The following is a 12,361-nucleotide window of genomic DNA, read 5'->3' as shown; positions in this document are numbered from 1 at the left end:
ACTGTTACCCATCCAGGATCATCATAAGAAAAGTGGAGGAGATTTCTCCTAATCATCCTGATAGCCCCCCTCCTCTGCATTGTCACTAGTAGGTTATCATGGGCTCCTCTATTACATGCTCTTCAGATTGCCTGTCCCTTGGGCTGTCTGCTGCTCTACAATGCTACCTCTGCAGCAGAATCCTGAATGGGCTCCCTATGTGCTTCTCTGTGTTTGTATTCTACTCCCAGGAAATCCGTCTCCCATCCATAACACAATCTGTGTGCTTTTAAGTCACAGTCAGGTTTGCTAATGTTTGCTAATGGGCAGAGCTGGACATGGCAATTTTTTTTTTTTTAAAGGGGGCTGGGTTGTATAGGAAAAGTCCTTCACTTTGTGAAAGAGGGTGACTAGTAGGGAGGATGTTGTTGTGATTGGGTTTTGCTATCTGATTCCCTTCTGCAAGCAGAACAAAGCCCTGTTATTGCTTCCTGCTTGTCGCCTCCTGCCTGCACAAGCCCTGAATGCTAGCAGCTGATATCATCATGCAGGAGCTGGGGAACGCAAGCAGGTACTGTCCACTGGGGAGACCATGCCTTGGCACACAGAACCCTTTTATGGAATGCCCTTCTTAGATAAGCATCTTGCATGCCTACATTGCTGCTGCTGCATCATCTCTTAAGATGGGATCGTTTGGTGGGTTTGTTGGGAAAACAAAGGAAGCTCAGTGGTGGAGAAAGGCTCAGAGCCTTGTGTGTGCGTTCCTTTTTATGAGGCTGGATGTTTTACTTAAAACATGAGAGAGAGCGAGCGAGTCTGTGCATGATCTCATAGTGTAAGAATGTGGGATTTGGCTGGGAAATCGGAAAAAAAGGGCAATCTGGTGCTGTACACATCTGGAATACATCACCGTGCCTGTGTGCAATGGGTGAGATTATCTATTGCATTTTCTAGCTTCTGCATACAGAGGTGTGTATGAATAGCGCAGAAATTGAGTCAACGCGCTTTTTTATTGCGTTGCCTTAAGTTGGATCAGCTGGCCAACCTGTACATGGTAACCCAGGTTTTCAAATAGGCACATCTGATTCCATCTACAGCTGGCACAAGCCTCCTATGCCAAGGCAGACACCTTGGTATAGAGTGCAATTGGTTCTTCATGGCAGATACTCATGTAGACTGTGCTGAAACTGCAGTATAATAACTACTGTTTGGTTGGTTGTTTGTTTTTTGTTTGTTTTGTTTTTTGTAATCAATTGTTTAATGTATTTTTTTTTTAAGTACCTTGAGCCTATAAAAGTCCAGTACCAATCTTTGCAATATTCCAAAACTGCAGTCTAGCCTTTGTAGGAGAAAAAACAACAATAACAACAACAACAACAAAACAAACAAAAAAAAAGAATGCTTGTTTTAACAAATTCATTGAGTTGCAGGTCACGCCGCGTCAAGCGTTTATAAACAAATAAACAGCTTGCGATACTTCCAAAAATCTGAGTACGGTAGTGTGCCAACGGAGAATCGCTTCAACCAAAAATGAACTATTGTTCTCTTGGATTGAACTTCTTTTGTGTCGCCGTCGAAGCAGCGAACGTGCAAAATATGTATTTGCGGCGGAATCGTTAGCTACAGTCGACATACAGGTCTGCTTAATTGACAAGAGGGGATTATTTATTTGCTGCTGGCTCGTGAAATGGGATGTAGAAATGTGCAATTAATTTTGCTAAGTCAGCTGCAGAGACGCTCTTATGCAATATAAGCAGCCAGTTCTGATCTTAGGCCAGTCCAAAAAAGACCAAGGAGCAAGGCGAAGCTGGATTATTTATTAGCTTTTTCATTATGTATGCATCTGAGCGGTTACAGGTCCCCTCGTTTAGGAAGGCCATTGTGCACTTCTTGAAAAGCTGCTAGGACGTGTAGTGTAAGGAGAAGATCGGATTATGTCACATGCAAAAAGGAGAAGTTCTATTAAAGGAAGTTTGTATGCAGATAAAGATGAAGGCTGTCATTGCTGACCTGAAAATGCAGCTGCCTGGCTGTTGTGGCTTCACTACTTTCTAGCTCACCGACTGGGGAATTGAGCTCAGAACTCTCAGATCTGTATACTTGTTCAGGATCAGTGACAGTTTTTTTTTAAATCATTGCTATGACGGCCAGATAACAAGTGGTGTTTTTTTTTTTTTTTTTTTTTTTCCTTATAATAGGTCAGCAATGGCATGCCATATATTATCCTAGTACAAATTTTCATTAAATATCAGTGACTCAGCTACTGTTATTAGATTGCTGATTTTTCTTTTATCTCGTATGCATGTATTGTTCATTGTATGCTAGGGCACAGTAGAAGCTCCTAAACCTCTCTAATATGCAAACACAGGGGTGGATTCAGGATCCATGCACACTAGGAGCAGAAAAAAAAATGCAAGAACCTCTGGCATAAAAATGTTTTTAGTAGCTCGTATTGCACAAGAGTTTAGAACAGTTTCTGAGCTTTTGCTTTTATAATCTGTTTTTTTTCCCCCAAAACAATCCCCTCTGCTCAATTTTCCATGTACGCTCTAAAACGCTGGACACTCCGAAACGCCACTTTTAGGTGTGTGTGTGCACATGTTGTATATGTGTGTGTGTGTGTGTGTGTGTGTGTGTGTGTGTGTTTATGAGCATTTATTTCTGCCTTTAAACTCTCCTCTTGAAATATGCCTCTAATCCAGTTAGCAATTAGCAGACCTTCAGCTGTTGCAAAACTACAAGTCCCATCATGCCTCGGCCTCTGAGTGTCATGCTTGTGGCTGTTATGCCTCATGGAACATGTAGTTCTGCAACAGCTGGAGGTTTGCTAATTGCATATCCCTGCTCTAATCTAAATGCCCTAATGTGTAGGAACGCATAGGATAACATTGAGCTGTTTCTACAGGCAGGAGAGAGAAAAAAAAAAAAAAAAAAAAAAAAGCAAAACTCCTGTAGAAGCAGTGTTTTTTTTTTTTTTTTTAAGCCCAGTGTGCATAGAAAAGGCAAATAGATTGTACAGTTGCACTCCCTTTCCCCAGAGATTAGTGAATGTAGTGAAGCTTTGCTGAGCTCCATAAACCAATCATGCTGTTTTATTCTATTTTATTAACATTGGGCCTGATTGTCTGTCTGTTCTTTACAAATTGAAGACTTACCATATTCGTTAAGCTCTGGGGCAAATAAGTGCAACTGCACTTGCAAAGTGCACAGTCTTTTTGCCTTTAGTAAATTTAAGCCACTGACTTCAAGCTGGTGCTTGCCTCATCATCATCTGTGCATCCTAACTGGCTTAGCAATGTGATGGGTGGCCTTATCGGCCATTCTGATATTAGAGACCAAAAAGGATAAGGCAAATCACTGTTTAAAGTGGGCTTTGAATGTTAGATTGCCATTGGTGGCTTCGTTGGATGCTCTAGAACAGCCATTCTCAACCAGGGTTCCGTGGAACCCTGGGGTTCCTTCAGAGGTTGCTAGGGGTTCCTTGAGCTGTGGCTGATGAACCACCTATTTGATGATGCCTACAGAGTTCAAGGTTCAGCACCACTTAGCAAAGCCAGCAGCATGACACCAAATATCTTTTTAGCTGTCTTTTAAAGTGGTTGTAAACCCTTACAGACCACTTTGACCTACAGGTAAGCCTAGATTAAGGCTAACCTGTAGGTCCAAGAAATATCTCCTAAACCTACACACTTTAGGAGATATTTGCAAAAAGACTGGCACCGATGTCTACGGCGCATGCGCTGTAGACAGTGGTGCGCAGGCGCGCTGACCATGCCACTGCTAATGGGGATGTACCGTTAGAGGCAGGTCCCGTCATCGCTGCTTCAGCGCTTTGAGTGGCTGGAGCATCGATACCCGGAAGAAAATGGACGCTTCGTGCTACAGGGTGGCAGTGGTGACATCGCTGGCTCCTGAGTCATGTAAGTGACACATAATGGGCTACTATGCGATGCATAGTAGCCCATTATGCTTTACCTTTTGCAGGGAGACAAAGAGGAAGTAAACCCGTTAGGGTTTACTTCCTCTTTAAGGGTGGCATTCTAAACACCACTTTAAGAAGAACATTCTTCCTGTTGACAACTAATATAAGGAGCATTGTATCTATTGAGCCCTGATGATTTGGTTTATAGTAAGGGTTCCTTGAGACATGAAAATTTATTTTTGGGGTTCCTCTAGGGTTAAAAAGTTGAGAAGGCCTGCGCTCTAGAACTTGAGATTGTGTGCAGGCACAGGCCGTGGTGTTTTTTTTTTTTTTTCGCTAAGTGTTTGCTTTTAAACCCAACACCAGGAATTAGAAAAAAAAAATGCTTGTTATGGTTAGAGGTGCCGGAATACGGATAAGCGTCCAGCAGGGTCCCTCTAGCGGTGCGATTGTTCCCCTGCAGCTTCCTCTCCAAGATACTCCTGGCAATGGTTGCATGCTCGCTCCACACCATTTACAATACGGGGTAATGGTCCTGCATTGTATGTGATCACACTAAGGGACTGCCTGCAGATCGGAGCTTCAGGGAGAAGGGGGCAGTGCCGGAGCCTCCAGGAGTTGTGGAAAGGGTAATCCTGCCTGTTTCTGTACCCCTTATCTAGAACAAGCATCTAACCCTTGCAGTGCAGGGGCTCACGACTGCAAGTATCGGTTTCTTCTATTAATAGTTGGATTTTAAAGTAAACCATTCATGAGAGGCTCATAGGGCTGTCAATGAAAATGATAGTTGTTTGACTGGTGTGCCTACCCGCTCTCTTCCATGTTTTGAGCCACTGACCAGCAACAGGTATGAAGGTCAGGAGAGTTTGAGAATTGTTAGCCATATTTTTCTGTATTCCTTTTCTGTGTTAGTGACTAAGCAAGAGGGTCGTCATAATGGCCAGCCAATTTCAGAAGGAAAGGCCATCAATGTCAGCCTCCAATTCATTTTTTTTTTTTTTTGTGGGTTTCCTTTCAGGAATGCAAATGGAATAATCTGTAATTAAACTTGGCAACTAGATTTCCCAAGGGTCTTGTGTAGAGATCCCTACAGCATTCAATGGTGGTAAATTCTGAGGGCATAAGAGGATGTTTTTCTAAGACATATTCCCATACCCACCGTGAACAATGTGCAGTTCCATGGCTTTTACACCGTCGGGATAACTTTACAGCCGGCTAGGTATGTGATATACTCTACATATTGGCTTTTCACTCAAAGTACAAGATTTGGATGAATTACTAAATGTCATCATTGATTACCGGAACATGCCTCAATAATATTCGTGACACAGTAAATCGGGTGCTTGGGAAAGTGAGTACGGAGAGCTGGAACCATCTGTATATATTTTTTTTAATATCTATATTTTTTTGATGTTATTGTTGTTCAATAGTTTAAATGTAATATTGCCATACTATCTAAATATTGGATCTACACACCGAAGGGCTTCTACGGTGAGATGGAGTTGTGTTAGGGAGAAGTAAAATTTAGAATTATAGTCACACGTCATGATATACCAGTCCAAATCCAAGTTTATTTCAATGCTAGATTGCTTACAAAGCCAATGCATTTTGGGGGCTGTAGGACGACTCCCCTTCATCAGGGCTAAAACAAATATACAGTGCATGTGTTCTCTGAGACTGGTATATATTTGGATTGTGTTGGGAATTAACACGGCACCTGTCAGCGGCTGGTTCAAGTAGCTTTGAACCAGTAAATCAGGTGGCATGCTCCATGAGATGTAGGGTGTGCCTGAAAAGGTTAATGCATGGCATGCGTAGTTTCTTTAGACTGTCAGCTGTTTTGTGTAAACATTAAGCTTGGTACTTGGAAATCATTTTCTACAGAAAACTGTCAGTACATGTTGTGCTGTTTGAGCATTACTTAAATCTGTAAAGTTCCAATCACCTTTTTTTTTTTTTCCCCTAATATTTATCAGTTCTACTTTGACCGAGAAGAAGGGGTTAGACCCACCAATGCTTGTCCTGAAAATGTAACTGTTGGTACAAATGTATCGCGATTAACACAAAACTGTGTTCTGTTTGAGTACAATGCTATTTTAAGAATACACAAAGTTCCATTGACTGCAAGCCACAGAGCAACTTACTGACATGTACAACTGTCGATTCTGTTGGTGGATGTTCTTAGATTACGTTCTCAGGGGAGTCCTTCTGTAAAGATTGACATGTCTAGCCCCAGACACTAACCTAAGAATATCTTAGGTCAGATGATGGCAATGCAGAGCCTAATAAAACTCTCTTTCCACATGTCACTTTGGATATATTCATGCACCAGGCTTTTTTGTTCTTTAGAGTCGCTGTGCAGAGCCTAATAAAATGACGTAGAGCTTAATGTGATTCTAAAGGCAGAAGGTTTTTTCCCTAATGCATCTGCCGCATCGATGTCCCTCCCGGCTCTCTCAATCCTCATTTGCTCAGAGACAGCAATGGAAGCCATTGGCTTCCACTACTGTCAATCATAGCCAGTGAAAAGGGGGCGGGGCAGAGCTGCCCTTTGTGTGTCAATAGACACACAGCCAGCATAGGAGCGAGCCTGCACGAGTGCCCTCATAGAAAGCTGCTTGCTGTGGTGGGGCGGGAAGAGCCGAGAGCGCCAGCGGGGGATCCCAGAAGAGGAGGAGTGGGTCTACTCTGTGCAACACTATTGCAGGGAAGAAGTATAACATGTTTGTTACCGCACATTTGTCAGATAAAGTAATGCAGAGCCATATTGCAAACAATGGCCTAGTCAGAAAGGGGGTAAAACCTTCCCGGGGCAGAAGTGGTTAAGGGAAAAAAAACGTTAAGGTGAGTTTACTATCGCCTAAGAGGTTAATAAAATGCATCTGTGTAAATGAGTGTTGCAAAATAAGGATGTTAAAAGGCCAGTCCACCCCAGAGTGATAATTTATTTATAGGTAGAGGGCTAAGTTAGCCTCTGGCTTCTTGAGTGTCTTAGGTAGAGCCACACTACCTATCATGGTTCCCCAATCTCTTCCTGTCCAGATGGGGTGTTTTTTTTTTTTTTTTTTTTTTTTTTTTGTGCATTCCAACTCCCCTTTTTTTGATTATCAAAACCCAACATGGCATGTGCACGCTCATCAACTCACATGTAGATATCTAGCAATAGGGTTCCCAAGAGATCTAAGTTGGTTAAACTCGCTCTCCAGCATCTGTTTAAAGGTTTTTGATGGGTTTTGGCTAAACAAACCTAGATTTGGATAGTGTGAGGAAGGGACAGAACATCTGTAGTGATGTTGTATGTGTCCCCTTTTTCTGTGTTGAATGACACCCATCTAACAGCAGAAAACAAGGGATTTAACTTGGGCAGAAATCCAGAAAATTTTATGTTTACATAGGTTCTAAGCCTTATAAATGCTTTCCACAAGTGGAAATTTTAAGTCTTGGCCGGATTTGGGCTTTGAAATATGTCATTCACATAATAATGTACCGTACATAAATTATTAAAGTAAAAGAACAGTAACTCAGAACTTGGAGTGTGGACTTGAAAGGGAATACTACTATAGTCTGCTCTGAGTCTGCTGGGGCTGGTGACCACATCCAATATGACTTGGCCTGGCAGCAGTCTCAGGGCTTTCAGATGTTTACATGGAGGAGGTCTACAGTGGTAAATTATATGATTAAAATACGATAAATGCACATGTAGTCTTAAGTGAAGGTTGTTGAAATATATGGTCTGGCAACAGGATCTCCTTAAAGTGGTTATAAACCCTTACAAACCACTTTGACCTACAGGTAAGCCTAGATTAAGGCTTACCTGTAGGTCCAAGAAATATCTCCTAAACCTACACGGTTTAGGAGATATTTACTAAGACAGTCACGGCTGTCTACGGTGCATTTGCAATATGCCGTTAGTGGTGGCTCCCGTGTGATGTCATCGCTGCTCCGGTGCTGTGAGTGGCCGGAGCAGCGATACCCGGAAGAAGATGGACGCTCTGGACTACAGGGGACAGCGGTAACATCGTTGGCTCCTGTGTCCAATAAGTGACACATAATGGGCTACTATGCGATGCATATTGGCGTGAGAGTGCACCTTTTTGCTCTCGCACTAGTACACAACCTATGACTGATATCCTCAGCTCTGCATGTTCTCCGTGTACTTTGTGAGGGGCGGGGCCATGTTCCTTCCCTTCAATCAAAGCTCCCCCCACTGAGCTCTGCACTGTGAGATCTCAGATCCTTGCCCCCTGCTGTTGGAGCTGAGAAAGAATCCTTTCATCTGTGTGTTTCTTAGAATATCTACAGCAATTTCTCCTGTAGATCAAACAGCTACAACTAATTTAGGAGGATTTGTTTCATTTTTGTGCATTGCCTGAGGCTAGTCACTTCATTGGATATATATGAGGGTTTACAACCACTCTAAGAAGACTAGGTTATTCACTTAAATTTTCATTCAGCTTAGTGAATAAATCTGTTTTGTATTTTATATTGTATATTTTTTCTTTGAAAATGATGACTCTTAGTGCTTGCTGTGCCTGATATCAATAAATTCTCCTGAAGAAGCCAATTACCAAGGCAAAACATGTAGAGATGAAATCGGTCTGCACTTGTATCAGTACTGTAATATCAATGCTTACCTATTTGGATGTTTATTTAACAATGTTCTAATTTCTACTTTTTTTTTTTTTATTTTTTATTTTTTTACAAATGATTTTTTTATAACTGTCCACCCTAAAAATCCCAAAATACACCTTTTTGAAATTTCTATATACCAATATGGTTTGTTTTAGATTCCTGGTCTCTACCCAATATGATGTCACATGAGCATCAGGGCCCTCATGCAGTAATGTCTTCTGCTCTCACCCCTGTCGGCAAGCTCACATTGTCAGAATAACAGAACTGTACTATACAAGGACAGCATTATGACTGGATCACAGGGCCACACCTAGCTGTTTGGGTGATGGTATACAACACACTAAATCTATACATGTAATCCAGAATCCCATGCCCCACTATCCAAGGGCCACCAGAGGTGGTGAAGATGCCATAATAGAGATCCCTTTCATTACCTGTGCAAGGGGAATTTGGAGGGGTGTACTTGTGCAAGGGGAATTTGGGCATTGATAACATTTTACAAAACAAGATTGATGGGGCCCCCCCCCCCCCCCAATTTTAATAGGCATCTCAGTATGTAGCAGAGTAAAACTTTCTTGAGCAGGCCATACATGGAACAACTTTCAAAATAATTTTCTTACGAAACTCGTAACCAAGTATTTTCTTTCGAATTTCACATCATTTAGTGGGCTGTAGCCCACAAATTTGTGTGATCGGGCATGTTGGAAATTGAAGGCTTGGTTGGTCGAATTTCGAAATCAATGGTGGCACAATTGGATCGCAAAACGCGTGAAATGTCTGATTTTTCAAAAGAAAATTTAGTTGGGAATTTGACCCATGTATGGCCGGCTATTTGAAGGTGTCCTAGTGTTATTCTATCACACATTCCAAAAATAAGAGGATTCTTTCTCACTTCAGGGAAGTGGGCAGAGCCAGGGCCAGTACAAGGCATGGGCGGAAGGGGCTCCTGCTCTGAGCGCAGTGTCTCTGTGTAGAGGCAGGGGGTGCACTTGGAGCTCCAGCAGTTCCCCTTTTCTTTTTCTAACGTATGGAAATGAACCTTATCTCTGAACATAACAGAACGTTCTCTGCTCGGGCTCAGCCTTATTTAATACCAGGCTGACATCGGCATCTCGATCTCCTGGTCTGCTGTCACAGGCTGCCCCGGCGTTGCTATCTTCAGGTATCAGTGCACTGCTTGTGTTTCTGGACATGTCAGCGTAGACTGTAGCCGGGCAGTAAAAGGCTGAGCTTGAGTGTGTGGTGATCATTCACTTATCGGGTAAGGAGATTCCCACTTTACTACCCTGCATTTGTTTGGTTGGCTATACTTTTTTCTACTACTGTGTAGGTAGAGTTTAGAGGAGAAGGATCACTTCTTAAAACCAGGGCTAGTGCTCCATGCTTGTAGATTAGTTGCACCTACATTGAGGAAATTGTCTGTTTGGCTCTCCTTTGACTGCACTTTTTAGGTGGACTTGCATGATGGAATGAAGTATCACATGCGCCATGAAGACTTTAAATAAAAAGAGCGAAGGGTTGTCCAGGCCCTCTCCTAAACCATTCAATCCTCACCTAGACATCATGGTGTTTCTCAATATTGAAGATCAACCGGTATATTTTGAGGGCTCGTTCACATATGTGAAAGTGACTGTTGCACCTTGCTATGCTTGGATCACTTTTTCAGGACAGTTAAGTGGAAATTCAACTCGATAATTACCATACTACCGCCCCATAGTTGGTGGCTGTGACATGTGACCGGCTGGTAGCAGCTCTGTTTTGTGTTCAGGCAGTCAGGGGTGGGGTGCCCTGCGGATTCTTTCACACAGAGCGAAGCCCACTTCAATCAGCAGGGGATTCATGAGCAGATCCCTTGCTGAATCTGAGCTATAGAGCTAGTTTACAATTGTAATGGCCCTCTGAAAAGTGATTTGCATTGAATTGCTTTTCAGAGATTGTTTAAAAGACTGAGGCCGCGTACACACGCGCGGACTGTTCGCCCAACTTTGTCCGCTGAACAGTGTTTGGGCGGACAGTCCGCTCGTGTGTGGGCTTTCAGCGGACAGTTTCAGCGGACAGTTGGACGGACAAGGTTTTTCGGAAATTCCGAAAAACTGTCCGCTGAAACCTTGTTTGAGCGAACAGTCCGCCCGTGTGTAGGCTTGTTCGTCAAATAAAGTTGCGCGCATGCTCAGAAAGGATTTTCACGCCGAAAGCTATAATGCAGTGTATAGGACGTCGTATTTTTCGTCCCGTCGTACGTGCCGTTCACGTCATCGCGCACGGTTTCAGCAAACTGTTCGTTCGTCGTGTGTGGGCATGTCCGTCCATGCTAATTTTGAGCGGACTGTTTGCCGAAACTGTTGGACGGACAAAGTTGGGCGAACAGTCCGCGCGTGTGTACGCGGCCTGAGAGAAGGCATTATATTGCCTCCTCCAAACCTATTCTTAAGCATTGCATTGCATGGTGTTGCTGAGGGCCTGCAGCTCCGCCCCATTCACATGGATCATGTTCAGTAGGATCCCTGCCTGTCGAATGCGACAGACAATTTTTGCCGTGCATGTGTATTCCCCCTATGCAGCTTGTTTAGGGTGGGGATGGGGAGTGTGGGCAGTTGAAAGACCGTAAAAGCACATCTTAGCCACCTGATTTTAACACCCCCCCCACCAACACAAGCCTAAACAAGGCCCCTGTTGGGCTCCTTCACATGGGCAGGCCAAGGGATACAGCTGTTCTGTACACATGCCATGACCACAATGCTTTGTCCACAGCAAAAATGAAATGGGGGGGGGGGGGGGGCTGGAATCTCTAGTTCCATGCACCCCCCTGAGAGCCCACCTCCCTGGGACTTCATCCCACTGACCGCAATCCTCAGACTTACACTAGTGATACAGCACCATTTTTTTTTTCTCTTAGCAACACCACCAACACAGGGACATCATTTTTTTTTTTTTTTTCTCCACCACCACTGTCCCCCAGATTTGTGCTTCAGTTTTAAACTCTTTAGTTTGCTGTAGTGTACCACAACAATTGGTACTATTTTCAGTGCATGCCACAAACATTACATACATTTAGCCCCCTCCTCTCAGGTAAAGGGGGGGGGGGGCAGCTTGCCACCTTCAGCCTGGGTGCTGGATGACCTTGTACCAGCACTGGGCAGAGCCATGCAGTTCTTCTTTTTATTTATTTTTTAGTATGTCCCAAAGTATGATGTTTTTCCCATGATCTGCAGGTTGCTAGATTCTGTAGAGATCATCACTGCAGCGCTGCCCTGTCCTCCTCCTTTCTGAACCTACAGAACTGTGGGAGTTGACAGGTTTTGAGTAATCAAGTAAAGTTCCGGCACTACAACACAATTGCAGGTATAAAATGGGCTTACAGCACTTTTCACTCACCATACCTGACATCTAACTAAAACCTCCTCCCAACACCCAAATCCCATTGCAAATCAAAGAGAGAAAGGAGATTCGCAGTCCAAGGACCATGGCTATGGAACGCTCGACCGACTTACATCCGCATGGAAGAAAACCATCAGGCCTTCAGGAAAAAACTCTAGAAGACCTACCTCTTCTAAGAAGCTTGATAACACCGGACGAATCCAGCGCCTTGAGGCGATTCAGTTCGCATTGTAGCGCTTTACAAATCATTCATTCATTCGCACACAAGTCCTCCAAGGTAAGGTGAGTTTTAATAAAATCAATCTTACTAATGCACTATGATTAAGGCCCCGTGGGCTGAAAAACATGCCAGTTGGCTCCATTTTGGAACGCATGCGCTCATTGCATTCTGGATTGAATAAAGATTGATTTTTAGCAAAACTCACTGTGTTGCCGACTTCATCTTACCTC

The 12,361-nt window shown here is 43.4% G+C and overlaps 1 protein-coding gene across 4 annotated transcripts in view; it reads left to right on the top strand.

The window, feature by feature from the left end:
• RNF152 (ring finger protein 152) overlaps nucleotides 1-12,361 on the top strand; it is an 80,878-nt gene that overhangs the window by 12,223 nt on the left and 56,294 nt on the right. The window contains exon 1 of one of the 4 annotated variants that reach the window (XM_077492051.1): nucleotides 389-550. The exons of the other annotated variants lie outside the window; for them this stretch is intronic. The gene's annotated coding sequence lies outside the window, so the exon portion shown is untranslated. Of the gene's footprint in view, nucleotides 1-388; nucleotides 551-12,361 lie in introns of those variants that run through there. 4 annotated transcript variants of the gene reach the window in all.

This window comes from Lithobates pipiens, unplaced genomic scaffold (assembly GCF_037356315.1).
Source record: "Lithobates pipiens isolate NorthernLeopardFrog02 unplaced genomic scaffold, aLitPip1_a1.2 Scaffold_19, whole genome shotgun sequence".
Classification (NCBI taxonomy): domain Eukaryota; kingdom Metazoa; phylum Chordata; class Amphibia; order Anura; family Ranidae; genus Lithobates; species Lithobates pipiens.
This window is presented reverse-complemented; position numbering and strand designations above follow the sequence as displayed.